The 12668-nt window shown below is 39.4% G+C and overlaps 1 long non-coding RNA gene across 5 annotated transcripts in view; it reads right to left on the bottom strand.

Moving 5' to 3' along the window:
• LOC110398660 overlaps positions 1 to 12668 on the bottom strand; it is a 118221-nt gene that overhangs the window by 32352 nt on the left and 73201 nt on the right. For 3 of the 5 annotated variants that reach the window (XR_002438527.1, XR_002438529.1, XR_002438531.1), the window contains exon 1: positions 5825 to 6047. The exons of the other annotated variants lie outside the window; for them this stretch is intronic. This is a non-coding gene — a long non-coding RNA (uncharacterized LOC110398660). Of the gene's footprint in view, positions 1 to 5824; positions 6048 to 12668 lie in introns of those variants that run through there. 5 annotated transcript variants of the gene reach the window in all.

The following is a 12668-nucleotide window of genomic DNA, read 5'->3' as shown; positions in this document are numbered from 1 at the left end:
AGGAAAAGAAAATGAAAGGGCAAAAAGGACAGATAGATATTCAACAGGGAAGGCTGGATGTTCATTGTAAAATAAATGATGACACGAGCCTCCCAGGTTTCTGGAGATGAAAGCACACACAAGACTGCTCATATCTGGACACAAAAATGAGGACAGGAGTCAGTATTTCTTGACGGCACCATCTTGCAATGCCTCAAAGGAGTAGGTTGTTCTTAGACTTCCCTCTGACAGTAATTGTTGTGCTAGAGACTGACTTTATAATTATCTTACATTCTTTTTTCCCCTCCTCCTCTAATTGCACACAAAATACTGGCAGTTGATTAGAACTTTATTCAAACATCCCCTGGCATCCAACTCATCTGAAGCATGAGGAAGTAATTTAATTTTTATTCTTCCAGTCTCACAAGCTACGCTCTTGGGGACAGTACAAAAGGAAACTGTCTGTGGCTCTCAGATGTTTTCCTGTTACCGAACTCCAGCAACCCCTCTCGTATTACTCTTGCACGCAGAGAACGAAAACCTGGTCCTGGCCAGTAACTGCACGTACATATCAATATGATGAGCAGCAAAATGGCGTTTATTGTTAAAAGTTACAGAACTATATAGTATTTCTTATCTTTTATTAGACTGTTCCAGAAGCTCACGGGGGCTACTGGCCAATGATATTGAATATCGCGCTCTTTCCACCCACTTCTGAAAACCCATATACGGGGTGGTCATACACTTTGTTATCAAAACAAAGAGGTACAGCCTCTCCTTCTTACGACACGGGTTCAAGTAAGTATGTCAACCAATAGCAAGCGAAATGGGGAAGGGCCTTCCGCGTTACATCCCCAACGCTCCACTTTTCGCCTAATACAACATTTTCCTTATTAACATAGCAACAAAATAAATAAATAAATGAGAGATGAAATATGAACAATTGCTGCCTTGCCCCAGTCTGATTCTCATTTTCTTAAGCTTTCTTTGCACCCAGAAGACCACTCTTCCACTTGGTTACCAGTCCAGTCCCTCCCATTGAATGTGCCCCTTTGTTATGCAGAAGTACCAGCAGGCTCCAGCTAGTCACTAAAACATCATACACACTACCAGCGATTGGGTAGAAAGGTCATAAACCCTTGTTTTAATAAAGACAAGGTAGCCCCTTTGGTGGGAAGATGGAGGAAATACCATTAAAACCAGACCATGTAAAATGCTGGCTCAAACACAATCTGCTGTCAAAGGATCTGACTGTCCCAGATTCACCCAGAAAACACACATCAGATATCTCAAGCCGTTAAATAACTGCAAGTAATGGTGAAAGAGCAGTGAGAACAAAAAACTGTTTTCACATATATTTGCCTGTACAAGAAGAACATTTTACCTGTGGAACTTTTTCAGGCAATCCATTTTATGTGGACATGCAAAGCAGAATTCGCTTTAATGACAACACAATCAAAAAGGTGTTTGCTAGGAAAGAAAGGGCAGTGAGCTGTGTAAGCCTTTCCCTTTGCACTGTTCAATCCTGTGGGCTGTGCCAAATCCTGCTGTAGTCAAGTTCTATCCTTAAAATTACTTTTTTCAATTCTCAAAAAGATGGAAAGATGTTTGTTTCAAACGACCAAATGAAGCCTCTAAACCAAAAGCTGTATCATAGGGAAGACTGCAATCCTCTTACTGAAAAACCATTCTTAAGATTTGTAAGAACTCCACTGGAAGGCATATATAAGGTCACTGCTTGATTAATGCAAATTGTGGTGCTTTTTTTTCTCTAAAATTGCTGCAATAACTTCAGAACAGTGCATTATCGTCTATGATTACAAAAATTGAACTGTGTTTTGGTGCCTTCTGGTTTTCAAGTACTAACTGACAAGACCATGCAAGTAAACATTAATCAGCAAAAAGCAACTGCTGCTGAAGTAGACTTGAAGTGCTCTTGACTTGAGATGTAAATAGCATCTGAGGTGACAGATCTGATCCATACTGATAATTAGAATTGTGCATGTTTATAAAAGAGTCAGAGACAACTTCATGACACCACTGGCTTAATAAGGGATTTAATATTTGTTTCAAGTTTTGGAAAGCAAATCAGAACTTCAGAAAATACACAAAAACTAAGTATCAGTAGGGAGAATAAACTGAGGCCTTCTAAAAGCACCTTTGGAATCTGCAGGATGACCTTGATTAATTGCATTCTGATTTTTAAGCCAGACCTGCAACTCTTAGGAAGTTGTCCAACGACAATGAAATCAACAGCATTTTGTTTCATTCACTCTACCTCAAGATTTGTCTGTTTTACAAAATAAACCACTACCAATTCTTCGATGGGCATAGTAATCAACTAATCAGCTAATTACCATGAAAACAAAAATCCCATTATGTTCTGTATCCCTTTATGTTCTGTAACGGAGGGTATTTCCTGATATAAGTCATTGAAAGAAATCTCCATTTGACAGTATAAGAAACTTCCTTCTCCCTTTCAGGAGACTGAATGTGAACACAGACTGCTCAAAAAAAAATTCAGCAGCAATTAACCTAAAAAGAAAATGTCTGTTCAAAAAGGCTAGCTTGAACATGTGATTATGAGGAAATTAATTTCCTGAAATTTACAGCCTCTTGTAAAACCTGTAGATGCACATCATGGCTTAGATTAACTTTATTTTAAAGTGATATTGCACAGAATGAAGGAGTTGTAGTTCCTTTAATATCTTTTGGGCTTGGTGCTTAGCATTAACAAGGTTTTATGGACAGAAAGAATAGCCCACTAATTTAATCTCTAGTCACTCACCTCATCACTGGTGACTGCTTAATATGAAGTGAATTAAAAACATTATTAAAAACTTCAAATGACAAAGCAGTAGAACCACATGTGTTTTAATTTAACCCTTCTAGCTGCAAATTACAGCTTCTACCCAATGGCTGACTGTCCCTGACATCTTCTGTTTATCCATACTGACATGAAGCTGACATCTTCTGTTATCCATACATTCTCCCTCCAAAACACATACTGCCTTAATTTACACTTAGAGCTCTGTTAACCTCCCCAAGGTTTGATGTTGCTTGCAAGGTCCCACTCAGCCCCTGGTCTGTAGTGACCAGTATTTCAAAACCCTGTGAATTGAGAAATTTCTTTTCAAATGTGCATTTCTGACAAATGTATTTCAATTTTTTCCCCTGCTGGATCTCATTCTTTTTCCAGCCTCAATGTGCTCATCAGGAACTAGATGCAAACCTTACACAGTGATTATCTATAACACCTTAATGGCATAACTAAGAATATAGAAACTTGGTAGCTTTTTTGGAGCATATATAGTTTTTAAGTACCTCTTCATTTACATTTATTATATATATATATTATATATATATTTATTATTTAAGGGCACAACATGCCATGAAAGCAGCTTAGCTTCCAAGTGACAGTTTGAACCTCAGTCCCTGGCAACACCAGTTTTGTATTTCTGACAAGTCACCTAACACTTTCATTGCAGATTTCAACAAGATCAAGATTTCTTGAACCCTTGTTGGCTAACATGATTTAAAACATGAACAGAATTATGAAAATGATGAGCTATTATATCGCTTAGCAAGTTACCTTGCTATAAGGTCACCCCAGAATCTTAATCTACCTCCAGCTGAAAAAATTCCGTCTCATCCCAGGGCAACTTCCCATTAGGACTTCGTATTTCTGGTAAGACAAACCACTGGAAGTAATAACTGCCCTGTGATTTAAGGGAAGTCGCTCAGAAGCTGTATCTTAATTCCCACAACAGAATGCCTGCTGTGCTTGGCACTTTATGTGCATGGATAATTCAAACCTTTGGAAGTTGGCAGGCTGGAGAGACAGACAGCAAGCAGAGAAAGCCACACAGCAATGAAGGCCACACAACACCTCGGGGCAGATGTGCAAAGAAAACAGAAGTGGAGATGAGCTCCACAGATGGGCATCTGTCAGGCTAGGCCAGAGTGGTTCAACAGTCCTTCAAAGGCTCACAGCCAGAAGGCGGCTGCTCCTTTCATTTCCTTTATTTCAAGGACTTAAGCAATACTAGCCTTTATATACAAATGCTACTAAGAGCCTGAAAACACAAAACACTGTGAGGCAATTCCTGAAGGTTTTATGAATCCTTTAAGAGCAGAACACAAAGATCTATCAGACCAGGCACCTTGCCAGATTAATGAGAAACCAGTTTCTGTAGCTCAGTAAGGCATTTCAGCGGGATCACACTGGCTGCCATTAAATGAAATATAATGCATACTGAATGGCAAGTCTGACAATATATATATTCCCATTCAATAACAAATTGCAGCATAATAACAAAATTTAACAATTGCCATGGCAAAAAAACTACTTCCTAGCTTTTGCAATCACCAACATTTTACTAAATGTATATGACTACTTAACACAGTGCTTTCTAGTTTACACTTGAGAGTTCCAAGCATTTTCACCATCTACAAATGCGACACAATGAGATTAAAGCTTTCTGACAAGCACAGCAGCAGGGTGATGACAACAGTAAAGACGTCAAGAAGCACTACATCATGTTCTCCTTTGGCCACTGACCTGGTGTGCTGGTGCCTGTTTGTGTGGAAAAGCAGAGCTGTCTGAAGACACAGAGTGATACTCACAGCTTGGCATGGGCCTGTCTGTACACTGATGGCACCAACTGGAAGGGGCTTAGCATTGCTCTGCCACAAGTCTGCCAAGGGAAAACTGCAGCAGAACACAGCCTCCCTCCACCAAGTGTATCAGCTAGAATTATACATGATGGATACAGCCTCTTCAGTAAGATTTCATTCAATAAAGAATGAACACATGCCAGCATTCCTATTCAGTGCTTGGTATGCTGTTCGTGCTAACTGACGGGACAGTGAAAGTATCAGTAAACACCAATGAGGACAACCTTTTGCCTAAAAATCAAGTCTGGGTCCGAACAGAGCCAGTCACATGAAGACCACGGAGCATCAGTCTTAAGAATTTTCTTAATAGATTTCAAATCTATCTCAGCTTGTCTCCGATTTGACACTGTCAGCTTTGGCACTGACAACAAAAAGCAAGGCACATCAATCAGTATTACCAGAAATGTTATCTAAAAGGAAGTTAGGCAGACACTTCTGTGCTTCATTTATGGTGTAATTCTCAAAATTACATCTGAAGTTCAAGAAAAGCCTATTGGCTTGATATTTTGGTGTCTTAGTTTCAGCTGGGATAGAGCTGTTTTTCTTCACAGTGTCTGGTATGATGCCATGTTTTGATTTTAGGAGAAAAACAATGTTGATAACACACTGATTTTTTTAGTTGTTGCTGAGTAGTTCTGTACAGAGTCAAGGATGTTTTAGTTTTCTCAGCTTCTCTCTCATGTTTCTAAACAGCCAACCAGCAAGAGGTTAGCTACAAAAGAAAAATAATTTTAAAAATAGCTCCAGTTGGAATAAATAAAGATTCATGAACAAAATATATGCCTCTCTTCATACCTTCTGGATGCTAAAAGATTCCCCCGTGAGCAAACAGCAGTCCTTCCATAGGAACCCTTAGTCCCCAGAAACAGGCTTGGATGGAGGCCTGCAGCAGTCCAACTGACAGCATTGTCTGCATACTCTGATTATTTGTGCTAGCTGTATTGGAAGCTATACATTCAAACGAAATGTATGCTTAAACCAGCCTGGACCAAAACAAACAAACAAATAATACAAAAAGAAATAGCCTCCCCCAAAACATCACAAAACAAATGAACAAAAGTGACAAGTCACTTAGGTGAAGCAAGATCAGCACCATGCCAGTAACACCAGCAGCTTTATGGCACAGCCACAAGCATGTGAGAGACTCTGGAAGCAGTATTTCACCTACCAATCAGTCCCTGTCTCCTGTGGAGCTTCCATCAGATCAGGCCTGATGCTTGTCGCCCTTGCCCTCAGGGAAATCCTGCAGCGCAGTCAAGCAAGGTGCTAGGGAGATTTAAACTGTGCCTTGTGCAACCAAGAGGAGTCTCAGTGTCTGCTTTCTCTTGAGGCAACTGCTCCTGGACTGGTTACAAGTGTGAGTACTGTTACAAGCTCCTGTTGTCCAGCTCCCTCCTCCTCAAGGACAGTGAGCTGGATCTGGGAGAGGCAGGATGTGACACATACACTGTCATTTACACTAACACAGACTCGAAAGAAAATCTCCTTGAACCAGAGACACTTAGCTTGTACAGCTAAAGATGTCTGGACTGAGACTATTGGACTATATACATATATAGAGAGTTTATACACATGCATACATTTTTGTATATAGTCCAATCGTCTGAGTGTATATATATATCATAGAATCATAGAATGGGGTATATACGGAGTCTTATTACTCTGCACAGCCTATGACTAGGCAGAACCTGTTTCATCCATCCTGCAGTCTCCCTGGCTGGTCTGGCTCTGAAGGGCTCACTCAGCAGCACTTTCTGAAACTAGGTCCTCAAATGTCTGCCACTTTTAACCCTGTATTTGTCAAAGCATTCACATGCTCTAGACAAGCATATCAAAGGCTTCAACTGCAGGTTGGATCAGCAAGCCACCTTACTTGGAGAAATTCAACTAACAGGTAAGCTACCTGTACCGACAGGCAGCTTTATCATCGCTTGTTGTATTCCTTTTATTCCATAAACAGTACATCTAGAGAAGACAGAAGACTGCAGTAATATTAAATCACTGGTCTTCAGTATGGTAAAAGCTTTAATGGCAGGCACTACTGAAAGATTTGGGGAAATAACAGGGTTTTTGCTTGCACAGTTTACTGTTCCATATTTTAGCCTGACAAAGATAAGGAAATAGAAAAGACAGTAAAAGGTGAAGAGAAAGCTCAGAGGAAAGTTGACTTAACATTTCTGTTCTGATGAGACTGACACCCAGGAAGAAAGAAATTTAAATACCCTTTCCTAAAGATAGTGTTCGTAATGTGCTGCAGGCATACAGTGTCAATGGGAATGGGATCCTTTGCAAGATTAGAGACTGTTCGGATTTAGGGATTTCTGTATCGTTAGCTGCCTTCTGTGTCAAGCGTGCTATGGCCACACAACTCATCCTGAGTACTTGTAACACAATTTTCTTTAAACACATATATCCTCTTTTCTATCCATTGCTCACTAAAAGTATCAGCAGCTCAAGAATCTGTTACATACCTGCCATTTGCTATGAAACACAAGCTAATACAGTTTATGCACTGTGTAGTCAGTGACATGCAGTATTGCATGTCATGCATGACCACAATGAAGCATTCCAAATAAAATTAGCAACTGTTCCGTCAATCCAAAACAAATGTAAACATCTTTCAGGATCAGTTTGCAATTCATAATGCTGAAGGGGCATCAGAACACTCAGAATATTCAAGGCACAAAAACTACAGTAATGATCTTGAACTGCCATATTCAGATGGTGAAATTCCTGATTCCATGACTGTGCTGTCATGCTTCTAAAAAATTAAAAATCAATGAAGTGGATCAAATGCCTTTTACCAAAAGCATTAAAAATAAAAATGCTTGTGATATTTGGTAACTCACCGGAAAAGGTCAAGCGTTTCACGCAAAGCAAACAATTAATAAGAAGACTTCTGCCAGTCTGTAGCTATTCACATTTAAAGATAATGCAGCAGGTTAGGTCTCTTCCTTTCTTACAAATGTTCAATTTTGTTAAAACCTTTTTGTCCTGGTTACTGCATCTTTGGGCTTCTCTCAGCTGTTCCCATTAAGACACAAAAAAACTGCTGCTTTGGATTTGCAGCTTTTTCTAATCTGGGTGAACTAAACACATCCTACCTGGCAACAAGTGCAAAATGATGTGCAGTCTTGGAAAGATATCCAAGATATCCACAGTGGGATATATGGTATATATACATGTATATTATATATATATATATACATACAATATATATACTTAGTCTGAGCTGAGCCGCTGACACCGGCAGTTCTGTGTGCCATACATACCAAAGGAAAGCTGTAAAATGTGTGTCAGTGACATTTTCAGTGTTCTGCAGTTTGAGTCATCAGTTATCTCTCCTCTCCCTTGTTTATTGCCTCAATAACCCACGAAGGAAAGGTGAAAGGCCAACCATGGAAATACTGAATATTAAAAAGGTTAAAGTATACGATTATAAGTGCATTAAAAGTTTATAGTTTTGCTACTGAGTATGCTGGGGATATAAATTATGTTGTCTTGTTCTCATGACAACAAAGAGAAAGCAGGACAAAGAAATCTCTTCTTGTGGCAAAGACTAACGGGAATCAAGTGTTGCAAATTTACCTCTTTCTGTTTATAATCTGCATGTTGGATATCTCCTGAGATATATCAAATGTACAGTTGGGGTAAGAGACTTAAATAGCCTTTAGTGATCAATCATCTCACATATATTATTTAAATTTCGAATATTATTGGATATCTGAATGTCAGATTACCTACCCAATGTGCTGAAAGAGGCTTGATACCTATCTTTCTGATACAACAGATAATCCATTCCCATTTGTCCTTCTGACCATTTTATTTTTAAGGGTGGCACAGATAAGCTGCTTGAGGTACTGAGTTCAAAAGGCACTCTATATCTGAAATGTCTGATGCTCAATGAGGCCCAAAGCCTGCAAGAAGTGCTACCTAGAAGGACACAATGCTCAGGACTGTGTTATTATTACTGTTAATCACAAACTCAAGAAAGTATGTTGAAGTCAATAATCTAAACTAACCTCCCTCCAAAAATAGAGATCTTAGTTCCTAAAGACAGAAAAATGAGTTAATTTATGTGAAAGTTGTATTGAACTTTAAAATTAACTGAATTTGACATTTTAAATTCTACAAAAACTCTGGTTAATCACACTCACTAGGTTCTTTTTCTTGTAAAAGATCCCAGAAACAAAATAAACTCTAAGACTACTGTAATATTACTTAAAGTTTTACCATCTCCATTTAATTACACATCTAAAATATTAAATAACAATTTCATTTGTATTTCAAGTAGTAACATGATGTACGCATACCAACATAGCTGAAAAATGGCAAACAACTCATCTCAAATTTTGATCAAGTACCTGAATGCCACATGATATTCTGACCAAACTAACTATTCAATATCACATAAAATGGATTGTAGATAACAAAAAGAATTAGAGAATTCATTTTCAGTGAAAAACCATACTGGAGTGTGCGAGCTGCAATGATAAGCTGATGCTAATCAATGTATTTTATTCCACCGTGATTCACTGAAAGGTCAGCAAGTGGTAGATGGTGCAAGAGATGCGAAAAATAAATCCCAGGATGCTGTGCAGAGCAATTTGATTATTTAGAATTATAGGCCCAATGAAAGCTATTTATTTAAATTACAAAGTATTTTAGCCCTAAACTGTATTTTAGCCCTGTTGTGCACTTAAACACCATAAGACACACCAAGAAGACACTATACTAGAGAGCTGTAAGTTGATTCTAAAAGTAATGATGTCCTAAGAGTGGATAGCAGTTGAATGTTACTGCCCCAAAATGCTGCCAGAGGACTTGTATGATCAAAGATATATAAAACAGTGGCAGAGAGGAGCTGATAGATTTTTAGACTCATATACAGAAGAGTTCAAACAGCTATCAAAATACTACATCAACTTTTCATGCCCACATTTTCAAAATAGACTTTTTGAGTAAGTGAGAAAATTTCAAAGGCTGTGGAAAAGCCTTTGGAAAGCAAAGTAATTTTGAAAAGACAAGGAGATAGATCAGCCTGAGGGAGAAAAAATCTAATACTGAAAATCCCCGATCTGGTCAAGGAAAGCATAACAAGAAAATGCAGGAGAAAGTTGTGCCTGACAAATTCAAAATCTCCTTCAACACTGAGGGTAATTAATGGGTAGAAAGCGAACAAAAAAAGAGAAAACCTTGCTAAATTCATGTCATCTCACCAGGAGACTGTGCTGGTTTTGGCATAAGCGGGGCAGGGGAGAGACAGAGCAGAGTCTAGTCATGACTAGAAAATGTATTATACAGAACATAAGTTTCAAGAGCCTATTCTGATTTTCAACTCCATACATGAAAAAATAAATTCAGTGAAGACAGGAATTATGTAGGATGGATATTACATAATGGATCTTAATTACACTTTTAAATTTTAATTTTTTTAATGAAGGTTTGGGCAGTGCACTGCTGTTTCAGGAGCCATCAGAGATAGCTACACATCAAGTTCTTGTCTCTCCACCAAAAAATAAACTGCAAGATGCACCCTGACTCCCAACACAAACATTTCTCACTTTCAATCCAAACAACTGACAGCAGCAGAGAAAAAGTGGCTGAAATTTTATTTCAAGCAAATTTAGTCAAATGTTGGACAAAGGTCTGAGAAGCTGGAGTGCACAGATCTCTGAACTTCCTGCTCATTGTCAATTGCTTTAATATTTGAAGCAATTAAAACTGTCACCAGTCTTGGGCTCTTGCAGAGCCCCTTCCTTCCCCATGCCACTACAGTGAGACAAACCACCCACACAGGCCAAGTTTCACCCTTAAAAACCTGAAAAGCCCAATTTTTGTGGCACTTGGAGGAGCACCGCACAGCAGGATGCAACCTCTTGCGTGGAGCGCTGTGGCTGCTGAGGTGTAGGCCTCTGATTTCCAGAGGGGAACCATGGCCTCGGCCATGTGAGGGACGGGCATCTCCTCAGGAGAATGGGTACTGACTGCTCACAGACTCACAAGGATGCGCAGATATCTAATTGCACGCATCAGAGTTTTCCAATGCTGTCATGTTTTATGACGTTTTCTAACACTCTCAAGAGCTCAGTGTGTCTCTGCCTACACTGGCCCCACCAGTGGCACAGATCATCATTCGCCCTCACCAAAATGGCTGCCGCCACACAAAGCTGCCAGACCCTGAGCACTTCTAAGCTCCACTTCATATGCAGGACAAGCAACACTCTTCAGCTAGGTAGGCTCACTGGCACTGCATTTGACCAACACTACCCTCCAAGCAAGCATATTTTAGGCTTAAAGCAGATCGGCGTCTCACTGCTGCTCTCAGGCTCTGCATCTCTCCCAGCTCTTCCTGCCACAGCCTGCACACAAGCAACACCCCCAGGCCTGACCCCCACAAGCAGCCAAATAATTCAGTTCTTTCAAAACCTCACTCAAAATAAGCCCCTATCCTTCCATATGAAATGGATTAATCTATATTAATACTCATTGTCATCGAGAGTTGCATGCTATCTTCCAACTGACGGAACTTCACTCATGCACTGGTTCCATGGAACTACTGTGAAAACAAGGATGCTTTTCAACATGAAGCTGAGTGGCAGAACAGTGCCAACTGCTTATTACAGGGTGGTGATTCCAGTGGATTTGACTTGCTCCTTGAAAGAGGACTGTTTAGGAAACCAGATGAGATGTATCATGACTCATAGTTCTGAGGAGACAAAATAAAGTAACCCAGGGTAATCCCGAAGCAGTATTCTGAGCAGCTATCTCTACCATAGCACTGTAACAGACATAACATAAACTTAAAAATGCTGCTGATGTAGCAGTCATACTCGCAAACATTTCCTTCAGGTAGCTGATGTGCTTGAAACATAACTTTGCTTCTCAGAAAGTGAAAATAGTTCAATAAAAGGAAAAAAAATGAAAGCAAAATAATATTTTGAGAGAAAAATGTTCCCAACTCATGATACTAAGCTGCACAGAAATCCCTGCATTTTTTGTATTATTATTTTTTTCAAACATTGAACATGCTTTTCTTCATATGAAACTTTTGACAGGAGAAGAACTGCAAATCAGAGAATTTGTTTTCTGTGGAGTGATCAGAAAAGTATACTCAAACCCATGGGCTTCTCCAAAAGAGAAGAACAATGTGGCTTTGGCAGCTCCCTCTCTACATCCCTGCTAGCTGACTTTGTCACACTGCACTGGAAAGAGAGAGCAGAAATTTTCATTTAAATTCTCAACACCACCGCATCTAGAAGTCTGGAACAGCATGCTAGTGTCCATTTTCATCCTCTGCATACTATTTTCCCTTTGAATTTAATCAGGAGATGGCAGAGACTTCTCAACTGAAGGTAACTGAAAGGCAAGCTTAATTTTAAATATAGTTTTATGCTTGCTTAAAAGAATGAGAAAAGAATAATTCTTGGGCATCTTGATGAATTAGCAAGCAGCATAGACGAGAGTTCTGTTTGCTACACCAGCTGGAGGAATAAAATTTTGGCACAAATTATATTCAGCTCACTGTCTTTAATAGAGCGCATTTACAGAGGGATGAGAATTTAGGCATCATTCACAAAGCTCTCTCCTCACCCACAGGTCCATTAGAGGTCTACAACTGTCCCTCGGATTCTTTTTTAAAACAGAAAGAACCTCATCATGGAAAGCACCCAGTCATCACTGGTTGTGACAGACAGAAGTCTGAGGAGTCCATATGAACTAGTGAGTGACTGCAAACTCAGAGTGAGAAAGGGGAGATCCATATATAGATTTCCAGGGCAGAAGCAGGCCTACTTTGTTTAGAGGCATGTAGTTGTGTAACAGGCCTTAAATGCTTATGGCTGAATGACAAAAGCATAGAACAGATACAGGTTTACAGTGCCTAGGAAGGTAGCTTTCAAGCATAAAATCACAAGATCACAAGTTTTCTTCAGTTGTGTCAGTGGCACAGCACCTGCTGCTACAACAAGTACTTGTTTTTGTCACCAATTGTTTGGTATGCTGTAACAGCA

This window comes from Numida meleagris, chromosome 4 (assembly GCF_002078875.1).
Source record: "Numida meleagris isolate 19003 breed g44 Domestic line chromosome 4, NumMel1.0, whole genome shotgun sequence".
In the NCBI taxonomy this organism is placed as follows: domain Eukaryota; kingdom Metazoa; phylum Chordata; class Aves; order Galliformes; family Numididae; genus Numida; species Numida meleagris.
This window is presented reverse-complemented; position numbering and strand designations above follow the sequence as displayed.